The sequence below is a fragment of the Quercus robur genome, chromosome 3, assembly GCF_932294415.1.
Source record: "Quercus robur chromosome 3, dhQueRobu3.1, whole genome shotgun sequence".
NCBI lineage: Eukaryota > Viridiplantae > Streptophyta > Magnoliopsida > Fagales > Fagaceae > Quercus > Quercus robur.
The window spans coordinates 33,398,317-33,409,353 of record NC_065536.1 but is presented as its reverse complement, the minus strand read 5'-3'; the positions used below and the strand labels follow the sequence as shown (position 1 = coordinate 33,409,353).

General features: G+C 32.5%; 1 long non-coding RNA gene across 1 annotated transcript; it reads left to right on the top strand.

Annotated features, from left to right (window-relative positions):
* The first annotated feature begins 7,724 nt into the window (after positions 1–7,724).
* LOC126717848 (uncharacterized) lies at positions 7,725–10,876 on the top strand. The gene is made up of 3 exons (XR_007652760.1): positions 7,725–7,928; positions 9,722–9,772; positions 10,505–10,876. It is a non-coding gene; the product is annotated as an uncharacterized LOC126717848 (long non-coding RNA).
* Positions 10,877–11,037: the final 161 nt, after the last annotated feature.

Below are 11,037 nucleotides of genomic sequence, written 5' to 3'. Positions count from 1 at the left end.
AAGCCTCCACGGTTGTGGTTCACCTTGAGCCCGCACTCTTCCTCCTTTAGATTCCTCTATCTCAAAATCTCATCTCCATTCCAAATCCTAAACCCGATCTGACCACCATAGTTGCCACCTTATTTTCTTTTATTTTTCTACTCAAAGCTCCCTCCTTTTTTTCTTATCCGTGGGTTTGGTATTTGGTTTGAGATTTGAGAAGTGGTTATGATTGTGGTGGTGCTTGTATGTTTTGGTTTGGTCATGAGTTTGGGGTTTGTACTGATGTATGTTTATTGGGTATTGGGTTTGGGTTTGGGTTTGAATCGATGGCTTTGGTGGTGGGTGGTGTGATTAGGTTGCTCGATGGTGTTGGTACGTGGTGGGCGGTGCATTAGGTTGCTTGACAGTGGCTGTTGATGGCCAAAGGAGAGAAGGGAAAAGACCAAATTTTTTTTTTTTTAAAGAAAAGGAATAGACTGAAATTTGAGAGAGGAGAGATAGACTGTTTTTTTTTTTAATATTATTTTATTGTGTAGTTAATATTATTTTAATGGGTTAGATGAAAAATAAAAAACTTGGATATTAGTTTTATTGTTAAGTAGGTTAGTATAATAGATAAAATAACTTTCTAGATGGTAAAATAGAGGTTGATGTGCATCCCCAAATGTTAGTGCTCTTATCTTCCTAGCTCTCCCCATTTGGTCCACTAACAACAATCAGCATCAGCATCAGCCATCAGCTGTAAAAGCATGTTATTTTAACATATCAAAAAACATACTTTATTATTTTAACACATTATTTTATAATACACCATACAAGCATACATTACATGTGTCTATTCTTTGACTCAATACATTAAAATAATATATACAACACATTAAAATAATATTAACCCAAAAATCAGCCAATATACAAAACACAACCTAGTGGCAGTGGCCACCAGCCAAGAACCAACAACCACCGCGCAATTAGCGGCCACCAATCAACAACCACCACCACAATCACTGCATTCTCCAGGGCATTGTCTACAAGAGAGAGAGAGAGAGAGAGAGAGAGAGAGAGAGAGAGAGAAGGAAAAAAAAGAAGAAGAAGAAGAAGAAGATAAAGAGAAGAGAGAAATAAATTTAAAAAAAAAATGTTTTTTTTTTCCCTTTTACCACATAAGTTCGTATGCTTCTACTAATAGAAGCGTATAGATAGAAATGCTAAATCTTTTTAGCATATGAGACATGGGTTTTTTTGGTATTTGACACACCTGATACCAATGCTCTAAGAAAATTACTAGAAAAATAAATAGATATAATTGCAATCTCCTTTAGACAATTGGTAAATAATTTATCATAGCAATTTTTTTTTTTTTTGAAAAGCACAAATTATGAATATTAGAGATCCAGTTGTTGAAGAATGAAGAGTCGAATTGCATGAACTCTAGCTCTTCAAGATCTAATTCATCAACGAGTCAACATAATCTTTGAGTATGGCAGATTTCTTTTTGGTTTTTAATTCCTTTACTGTCACTTCATTTAATCTCACTAGTAATTTATTTTTCTTTTAGTTAGATAATAGAGGAGGAGGTGGTGGCATTCGAATCACAAATATGAAACAACCAAAAAGTGTTCAACAGAAAGTGTCATTAAGAAAATGTGATACAAGACCACTTTCACAAAATTCAACAAAACCCAAAATACAGCTAAACAACTCTTTCATAAGAGCATTCATATCACGTGTGTAATAGAAAAATGTGTAGAATTTAAACAATTTTATTTAAAATTTACCCACATCAATTCATGTATAATTGTGTAAATTTACAAGTTGTTACAATAACCGTGTAAATTTACACTTACACTATTAATTTTGTATTTATTTATTTATTCTTTTTTTGCGTATCTCGAAGATGAAGGAAGAGTGTAGATGATGGTTGTTGTGTGTGAAGAAAGATAAACAATTTTAAAAATTAAGAAAAATTGATATTTTAATTAAATATAGTGTAAAATAAATAATTTGACATAAGGTGTTTTAGAAAATAAGTATGTAAAATAAAATTAAAATAAAAAAGCATATTCTTATACTAAAACTAGCCTCTCAAAGGTCATTTTATTTTTTTTGGTAAAAATTAATAATTTGTATCTATTATAATTTAGAAATATATTTTTTATTTTTTAAATAAATAAAATAATAAACTTTAGAAATAAACAACAACTATAATTCTTTTTTAAACATGAAAAACAAATCTTAAATTTTTAGAATGTTCTTTTTGAATTCAAAAAGGAGTTTGTTATTGAGTTAAAAGAAGAGAATATCTTATATATTTTATTGATAAACGGGAACTTTTGCTTGAGCTTATCTCTAAACTTTGGCGAGTAGAAAATCAAAGTTGTGGTATGGTACAACTATACACAAGATGTGATTACAGAATCATGGCATCCGATTTCTTTTGCTACACGAAACCAATAAATAAAAAAATAAAAAATAAAAAATCAAATCAAATACATAACCGAGTGAGTAAATCAATTCTACTTCAATGGGATAGGAATAGATCATTACTTTCACAGACTTTAATAAGCTACAAATAACAAAACTGATAGTCCAATAGTAGAATTGGTAATGATGTCCATTTTCCACCGCCAATAATAAATCTAGCTTTTAAAAAGAAAAAATGAAACTTTATCGACAACTTTAAAGAATTAATTAATTAAAGAGAAATCTTTTTTTGATTTCTGCCCACACAAATTTAAAGGTCTTGGTTTGTCTTTATATTTATACTGTCGGTAATACTCCACAAGCCGTTTTCAATGTAGTCAGGCTGATTTGAAGGGCCTTTTACTAAGAGCATCCACAGCAGTAGAGTTAAAAATTTAGCTTTTTAGTTTCATCAAAAGTTATTTTATCTATTTTACCTACATACATGCTGCAGCAGTGGATCTATTTTAGCTTTTAACACAATAAAATAATATAAACATCACAATAAAATAATATATCCATTACAATAAAATAATATATCCACTACAATAAAATAATATATCTTATACAATAAACAACAACCACAACCACCTTCAACCGTCACCGCCACCGCCGCCACCACCATCGCCGCCGCCGCCACCGCCACCGCCGCCATCGCCGACGACTTTTTTTCCACCGCCGTCGTCGCCGCCGCCGCGTGATAGCAAATAATCGTCTAGTGTTATATTTTTTTTTAACCCCAAATTATACTCATACATTTTTTTTTTAGTAAAACAATTTTTCAATTATCATGATAACGTATTATCGTCTCAATTATCCGGAAGCAACCTTGAAATAATGTGAACTATGAAATGAAGGAACTTTATAATGTAGTCCATAGATTTATAAGAAAACATAGAAAATAAAATACAGAGACAATTTCTATATCCCCGTTCATGATACCCGTGATAAATGTTAGGTCTCTACGTAACTCTGTGTCCCTACGTGACTCCATAAAATTAGAAAATATATATATAAACTTCCCTGCACACAGAAAATTTCCAAACTAACATTTATATCGACACAACAAATTACATAGATAAATTACACAATAAACTTACATTTATATTACAGAGACATTTTTTTTTTTTGATAGGTTATATTACAGAGACGTTTATATGAGCCATGAGTCAATTTTGGTTTTATGCAACACAGGAACGTGGTTTTGTGCACACAATTTACACTAACAACAAAACATAGCTTTCCCGCACAAATTCACACAACCAATTCCAAGGGCACAGAGACCACAAATTCACACTAAGAGACCACATAATCCAAACAACCAATTCCTGTAAACAGAAAATTCCCAATACAGAGTGCACATAATCCACTCAACATAATAACACAAATTTTTCCAAACACAAAATTTCCAATACAGAGACACATAATCCACACAACCAATTCCTGCATAATCCACACATAATCCACACAAAATTTCCAACCACAAAATCACACTAAACCCAGAACAGAAAAAACAGAAAAAATTCATGTGCACAGAGACCAAATAACAGAAAAAATTCACTACAAAAGAAAAGAGAGAGCACTGACCTGAAGTGGATCGGCTGGGACGGCGACGGCGTGGGCTGGGCTGGGACGGCGACGGCGTGGAGAGCTTGATGAGTGAGATGAGAGCTTGCGACGGCGACGGACGGCGACGACGATGAGCGAGGGAGATGAGTGAGGGAGATGCGGCGACGGCGTGGGCTGGGTTGGGCTGGGACGGCGAGGGACGGCGTGGGCTGGGTTGGTCTGTGGCGGCGACGGTGATGAGTGAGGGAGATGCGGCTGGGACGGCGTGGCTGGGCTGGGCTGGGACGGCGAGGGACGGCGTGGGCTGGGTGGTCTGTGGCGGCGACGGTGATGAGTGATCTGGGAGTTGAGAGTGAGAAGGAGTTGAGAGTGAGGGAGAAGGAGACGGTGAGATATAAAATAAAAGAATGAAAAAAAGTGAGTGGGAGTGATTATTTTAATCGGCTGATGATTAAAATTTTTTTTTTTTTTTAGATGAGTGCTACAGTGCACATCTATCTTTAGATGTGCACTGTAGCAAATCAGCCAAATTTTATGGCTTTAGCTCCACTGCTGTGGGCTTATTTTGCTATATTGGTGGAGCTAAAATAATATTATAGCTTTTTAGCTCCACTGCTGCAAATGCTCTAACGGAGTAATACGTAAAGTCTTATTTCTTAGAAAAAAAAAAAAAATTGTCGGTAATGGTTTTAAAAAAACGTTCCACGTGTTATTAAAAATAAAATAAAAATAAAAAGAACGTTCCACAAAAGTACGAAAACCATTACCGACGACAATTGGCACTTTTTTCTGGAACGTTACATTCAGTGAAATTAGGATCATATATGTGTACTCAAGCTCAGGTGTGGTCAGAAATATGAGTTTTATATTCACTATTGAGCATCCATTTCACAATGTCTTCTTGTAAGAAATGAAGAACTTGGTAGATAATGAAAAAGCAATGGTTAATGTAAGAAGAATTTTAAATTTTCCTCACATGATTCATAGAATCTTAATCATTTGCATTATTATTACTTTAGCAAAAGCCAATCAATTATCAGTTATCACATGCGATTTGATGGTACGCAATGTTCAAAGATCTTAAAAGAGATAAAGTTTATGATCTAATGCCTATTATTCTGCCTCTTTGGTTTTGTCGAGACGGCTTTTCTCTTCGGACATTCGTTGGACTTATCTCATATTATCTCTACTTTTCTCTTTATTTCCTTCCCCTTATAATCTTATCTGGACATTCTTGGATTAGCTAATGTCCTTGGCTTGGGCCATAGGCCCAGTTAGTACAGTCTTAACAGTACCTCCTGATTAACTGGTCCCCACACAAAGATTTCGCCTTAAGCCTCCAAAATGCTTGGGCCAACCCTGGTCTTGGGAAAGAGTAACTGGGTGAAGAATGAAGTGAAAAAAAAGGTAGAGGGACAGAGACTGTTTGATCGGCTTAGGAGAGAGGGGGAGAAGAGTGAGTGAATGAATGAGATGAGGAGTGCTATACGTGAATGAAGAGAGAGAACATTAGATATTTTCAATTAAAAAATATTATTTGTTTTACATACAAGTGAACTGTTGGTTCAATATATAAGAACCAACTATTCACAGGTTGTAAAATATTATGAAAACCCATACCCAGATGGAGCATGCTTTTTGAGGTTGTGGTTGTAAAATAGCACTTGGAGGGTGTTTAGAGCACTAGCAACAATGAAGCTATATAGCTATATAGTTATTTTAGTTTTACCAAAACATAAAAAATGCTCCCACAGCAGTGTATGTAAAGCTAAAAAATTTTAGCTTCAAGCTTCCATATGAAGCCAAAATGAAGCTAAAAGTTAGAAATATTATTTTAATTCCTACCTCTATTAAAATAATATATTTTTTTATTCTTTTTCTTTTTTGCTCATTTTGCCTATTGTGCTCTCATTCTCACCCTTTCTCCTCAAATAATCAAACTCTCTCGAACTTTCAAACTATCAGTTCTATATCGGTTCGACTCGACCATTCCAGAACCCGAGATTGACACAGATGAATCGGAAGACAAAATTTCGAATCTGGGTCATGACCATTTGGTAAGGAGGAGCAAGTCTGACAAGGTTGGTGGTGTCGTGGTTTGTCGTCAATCTTCATCTTCACACAAATCTTCATCTTCATTGTCGATTTGTTCTGGGTTTGGTGGTGGTTTGATTTTTTTTTTTTTCCTTTTTCTTGCCGTGGGTTGTGGTTGTCACATAAAGGTTGCTGCTGATGGAGTCGTGGTGGAGGTGGATGTGGCTGGTTGAAAGGTTTTTGTGGATGATTGTTCTTGGTTAACAGTGGCTGTGGATTGTGCATTGATTGGTTTGCGGTGTTTTTTTTTAGTGGAATGTATTATTTTATTGTAGTAGATATGTTATTTTATTGTGATATTTATATTATTTTATTGTGTTGAAAGTTAAAATAAATCAACTACTGCTAGATGTTTGGTAAAATAACTAAGTAAAATAGATAAAGTAGCATTTTATGGTGTCAAATGACTAAAAAAATAACTCCACTATTATGAATGTTCTTACACCTCCAATGCTAGTCCTCTTATATAGCCCAATTGTAAACTTAAAAGACATTGTTTTATTCACCCATCTCTCTCTTCTTTTCGGTTGCAAGTAAGGCATTATTTTATAACATTTTATGGTGTAGTTTTATTATTTTATTGTATTGATTTATATTATTTTATTATATTATATGAAAAAATAAAAATAAAAATATTAATTGTATTATAAAGTGGAATAATATAATAGATAAAGTATTATTTTTAAATAGAGAAATAGTAATTTTTGTACAACCTCGTATCTCAGCTAACTAGGTGATACAGTGCAGTCTATACCGACAATTATTGAGGATTTCTATCCCAGTTTGTAAAAACAGAGAACCGGCCAGCACATTGATTTCACATCCAATACCATAATTAAGCAAGCAGCCAAGCACACCGCGATGGCGCGTTAGATCTACATAAAAGAAAAGTGTCAGTGTCAGCCATGAACAAAAAGCCGTGGATGACAGTTGACAGATCAAAAATAAAGCAAAAAGTAGTACTACAGACAGAGTGGTAATGACAAATTCAGGCGTATTTATTGTCACCTTTTGTTTTAATTTTTTTTTTACTTTAAAAGATAACTTTTTTATCTATCATTTATAATTTATAGCGGTAAAATATATAAAAAAAAAACCCAACACTAAAGAAAAAACCAGTTTAGTTTTGTATTAGAATAATTTTATTTCTATTTTAAAAAAAATTAATTTTAGTTGACATGTATGTAAAACTTTAAATTTAAAGGGAATGTAAATTTAAATATTCAAAGTTAACTAAATTTTTAACAGATATGGAGTATGTTGTTTGACTTAGAATCAATTTTTAAAATAAAAATTATCAAGTAAAATTAATATGTTGCTCTTGCTCCGAGTTCAATGAAAAGCAATGTTAGAGTCCATCAAAAAAAAAAAAAAAGAAGCAGTGTTAGAGATGTGTCATTTTTTATTATTATAATTATTTAGTAATTTATTATAATAGTGTGTTTCAATCAAATTAATTGGCAAAATATTTTATCATAAAAAAATAGACTTTTAAATTCTGTTTACACTGTAACAGTAAAAAACAATTATTATTGGGACTGTTTTATAATTAATATTCCAATCACAATAGTTAAAAAGAAAAGAAAAGAAAAGAAACGATGAAAGTATTAAAATGTGAAATACCAAGGATATTCATCCTTTTTTGAGAAACAAAAAACGCCTATTTAAAGGCCTTGCTTAGCTGCCTTTCTTGCAACAGCACTCAGCAGCTCTCACACTTTCGAAGAACAAGAAAGAAGAACAAGAAGAAGAAAAAGAGATGGAGCGATCCATGCGTGTGTTTTCCACAGTTTTCGTCGTGCTGCTGCTTCTTGTGGCCACAGGTTGTTCTTTCTCATACACTTATTTCCTTTCTACATAACACATATAACATGGTTGACAAGGCACTTGTGAAGTAACTCTGACCTGTGTTTGTATTTTGAGTGTGTTCCTTTATCCCCACAAAAGGAGAGGAAAAGCTTGTCTAGCCAACTCCTCAAGCTTCTTTAAAGAGATTTTGATCGTAGTCATTTCTTCACATGGTCCATAAATTCATTGATGGCATATGACCATTTCTTTCAAAAAGTTTGTGAAAGAAACTCGATTTGAGGGAAAATAAAATGGAAAGGATAAATCATTTGAAGAAAATAAGAACTTTTTTTTTTTAATAAAGAAAATGAATTATCTGTTTAGATAAATTTTTTATCTTAAGTTTATTTTAACTCAAAATAGTTTTTTTTTTTTTTTTGAGGAAACAAAAATAGTACTTTTATAGAACATTTTTAATCTGCTGTTTAAAAAAAAAAAAGACGAGACTTTTGAAATCTTGTTTCTCAGAGTAAGTGTGATGATTTTTCTTTTTTAATTTGGGACTTCCTAGAATATATATGCTCAATTTTTATTTTAATAATAAAAATTTTACTTCTTCAAAATTTTAATTTTGATTTTATGAAACATACATGATTATATATTATTTGTGCCATATCTAATAAAGTAAAACACGCTTTAAAAAGATTACTATATTTTTACAATTTTATTAAAGTTTAGACAATTTCAAAGCTAGATATATAACTTTTTTTTTTTTAAGAAATTAGATATATAACTTTGGGTTGAAGAACTGTAGTGAATATAGTGACTATAGTTATATATAGTTATACATTAAAAATTGAGCAATATAAATACACACATTAAAAAACAATGATATAAATTTTTTCATGGTTAAAATTAAAATTTCCTTCAAATCCAGTTAGGAATATTTTTGTCAAGACAATTGACAAATAATTATTTATAGTAAAATAAATTATGATTTTGGGGTTTGAAGATGACAAATTATAAAGGTAAGAAATCTAGATATTGATGAAGGTCAGTTGCACGAAATCCCAAGTCTTCAAGATTTGTGCCCGTTTAGTAAGAGCTATGTCAGTGTCATCAGTGTCACGTAAAGAAGTACCATATGTGCCGTAATTTGTCAGTGGATCAACCCTCACTTTTTTACTATTCACAATTCACTGTTGGGTAAATTGTGGCATGTGGCACAAATATTATTCTTTTGGACCTTAGGACTGAGCACTTGACCCGGCCCATATGTATATGTACACCTTTTATTTATTCCTCCAAAGAATAAACAAACTTGGAAACTGTCAGAACAAGGTTCTTTTAGCTAATTGAGGAGTTTTTTCAACTGTTTTTAAAGATTAAGACGTTGTATCTGGTGTGCAGTCGCTGTTTTGTGCAGTTTTCTGTGTTGCTGCAGAGTTGTTACCAAGTTTGTTGCATGTTCTATTTCGATGTTTGGTGTTGTTAGTTTGTTATGTTGATGCAACTTTTGATGTTCTTGTTCCACTCATTTCAATTAGAGGTGTTTCACTTTCATCAAATTAGTTCTGGATATATTACATTTTTCATATATAAGGATGTGGACCAAACAAGACAATAGTAGATATACATATTCCCCTGGCACTAACCCCCCACTTCATAGACCATATTCTAGCCCTCTCTCTGCCCAAATACCACCAACAATTTTGATCCTTGAGTTTGTTGGATGTGAATATTTTTATAATTTGTTACCATTAATGTTATTTTTCAGTTATTATTGACTGATAAATGATTAACTCTTAATTATTCTGTCCTATTTCAGGTAGCTGTTAGTGGCGAAACAAACACCAACGAGAGGTCAAGAAAGAAAAAGGTAATTCTAAACTTTTGTGATTGTGAACTCATTAGTGAAGATTTTAATGGAGCAATTCTAGGCGCCAATGTTTGTGATTATGACATTGTGCATGAATTAGTAATTACAAGAAAATTTTGAAAGGTATGTGTACCATTTCAACTGTTTTCTTGCTCTTTTCAGTTTATTTATTTATTTTTTCTAGAAGTCTACTCTCTCTCATTAGGATATCTGATGCTAATAGGTTTTAAGATTTGGTCATTTTTTATTTCAGAAAGAGTTTTGATCATTTTACTTTTATTTTTTAATTGCTTCTCTATCTGGCCTGCCCTGTTTCAGAAAGAGTACTTGTGCGCATATCTGATTATAAAGCCCATCTCAAAACCTGTGGCACCAGGGGCCATTCATGTGATTGTGGCCGTGTGTCTGCCAGGACTTTATCCTCCGGGCTCATCAACAACAATTAGAGATCGATCGATCGCTTCACTCTGTCTTTCCTATTTTTTCATTATATAAAGTTTGTGTTTTTGGAAAAATTTATAATCTCTTTGTTGTAAAAAGTTGATGACAAATCAAATAAGCTTGTGTTCTTAATTGGATCTTTTTTTTTCTTTAATTTCTTCATTATAAGATTTGGAAATTTGGCTATTTTATATTGATTATATAAAACAGTGATTTTGAACTGAAAAGTTTGCATATTTTTTTTGGAATTTTATGTACTGACTGTTAAATTTTTCTTTAATTTCTTTACAGGCTGAAAAAGTAGGATTGGAAATTGGGGAGCAAGAAGAGTGGCAATCAAGAATGTTGCGATCAGTATTGCAGGAAGAAATCATGAACAAACTGAAAGAAAAAGACGAGGTGATTCAGATGATGGGAAACCTGAATTTGGACCTTCAAGAAAGAGTGGAAAGCCTATCTATACATAATCAGCTTTGGAAAGAGTTGGCACAAACTAATGAGGCCACCGCGAATACTCTACGCAGCAATCTAGAAAGCCTATCTATAGAGGACAATTGGGCTATATAAGAGGACTAGCATTGGGGGTGTAAGAACATTCATAATAGTAGAGTTATTTTTTTAGTCATTTGACACCATAAAATGCTACTTTATCTATTTTACTTAGTTATTTTACCAAACATCTAGCAGTAGTTGATCTATTTTAACTTTCAACACAATAAAATAATATAAACATCACAATAAAATAATATAAATATCATAATAAAATAACACATCTACTACAATAAAATAATACATTCCACTAAAAAAAAACACCGCAAACCAAT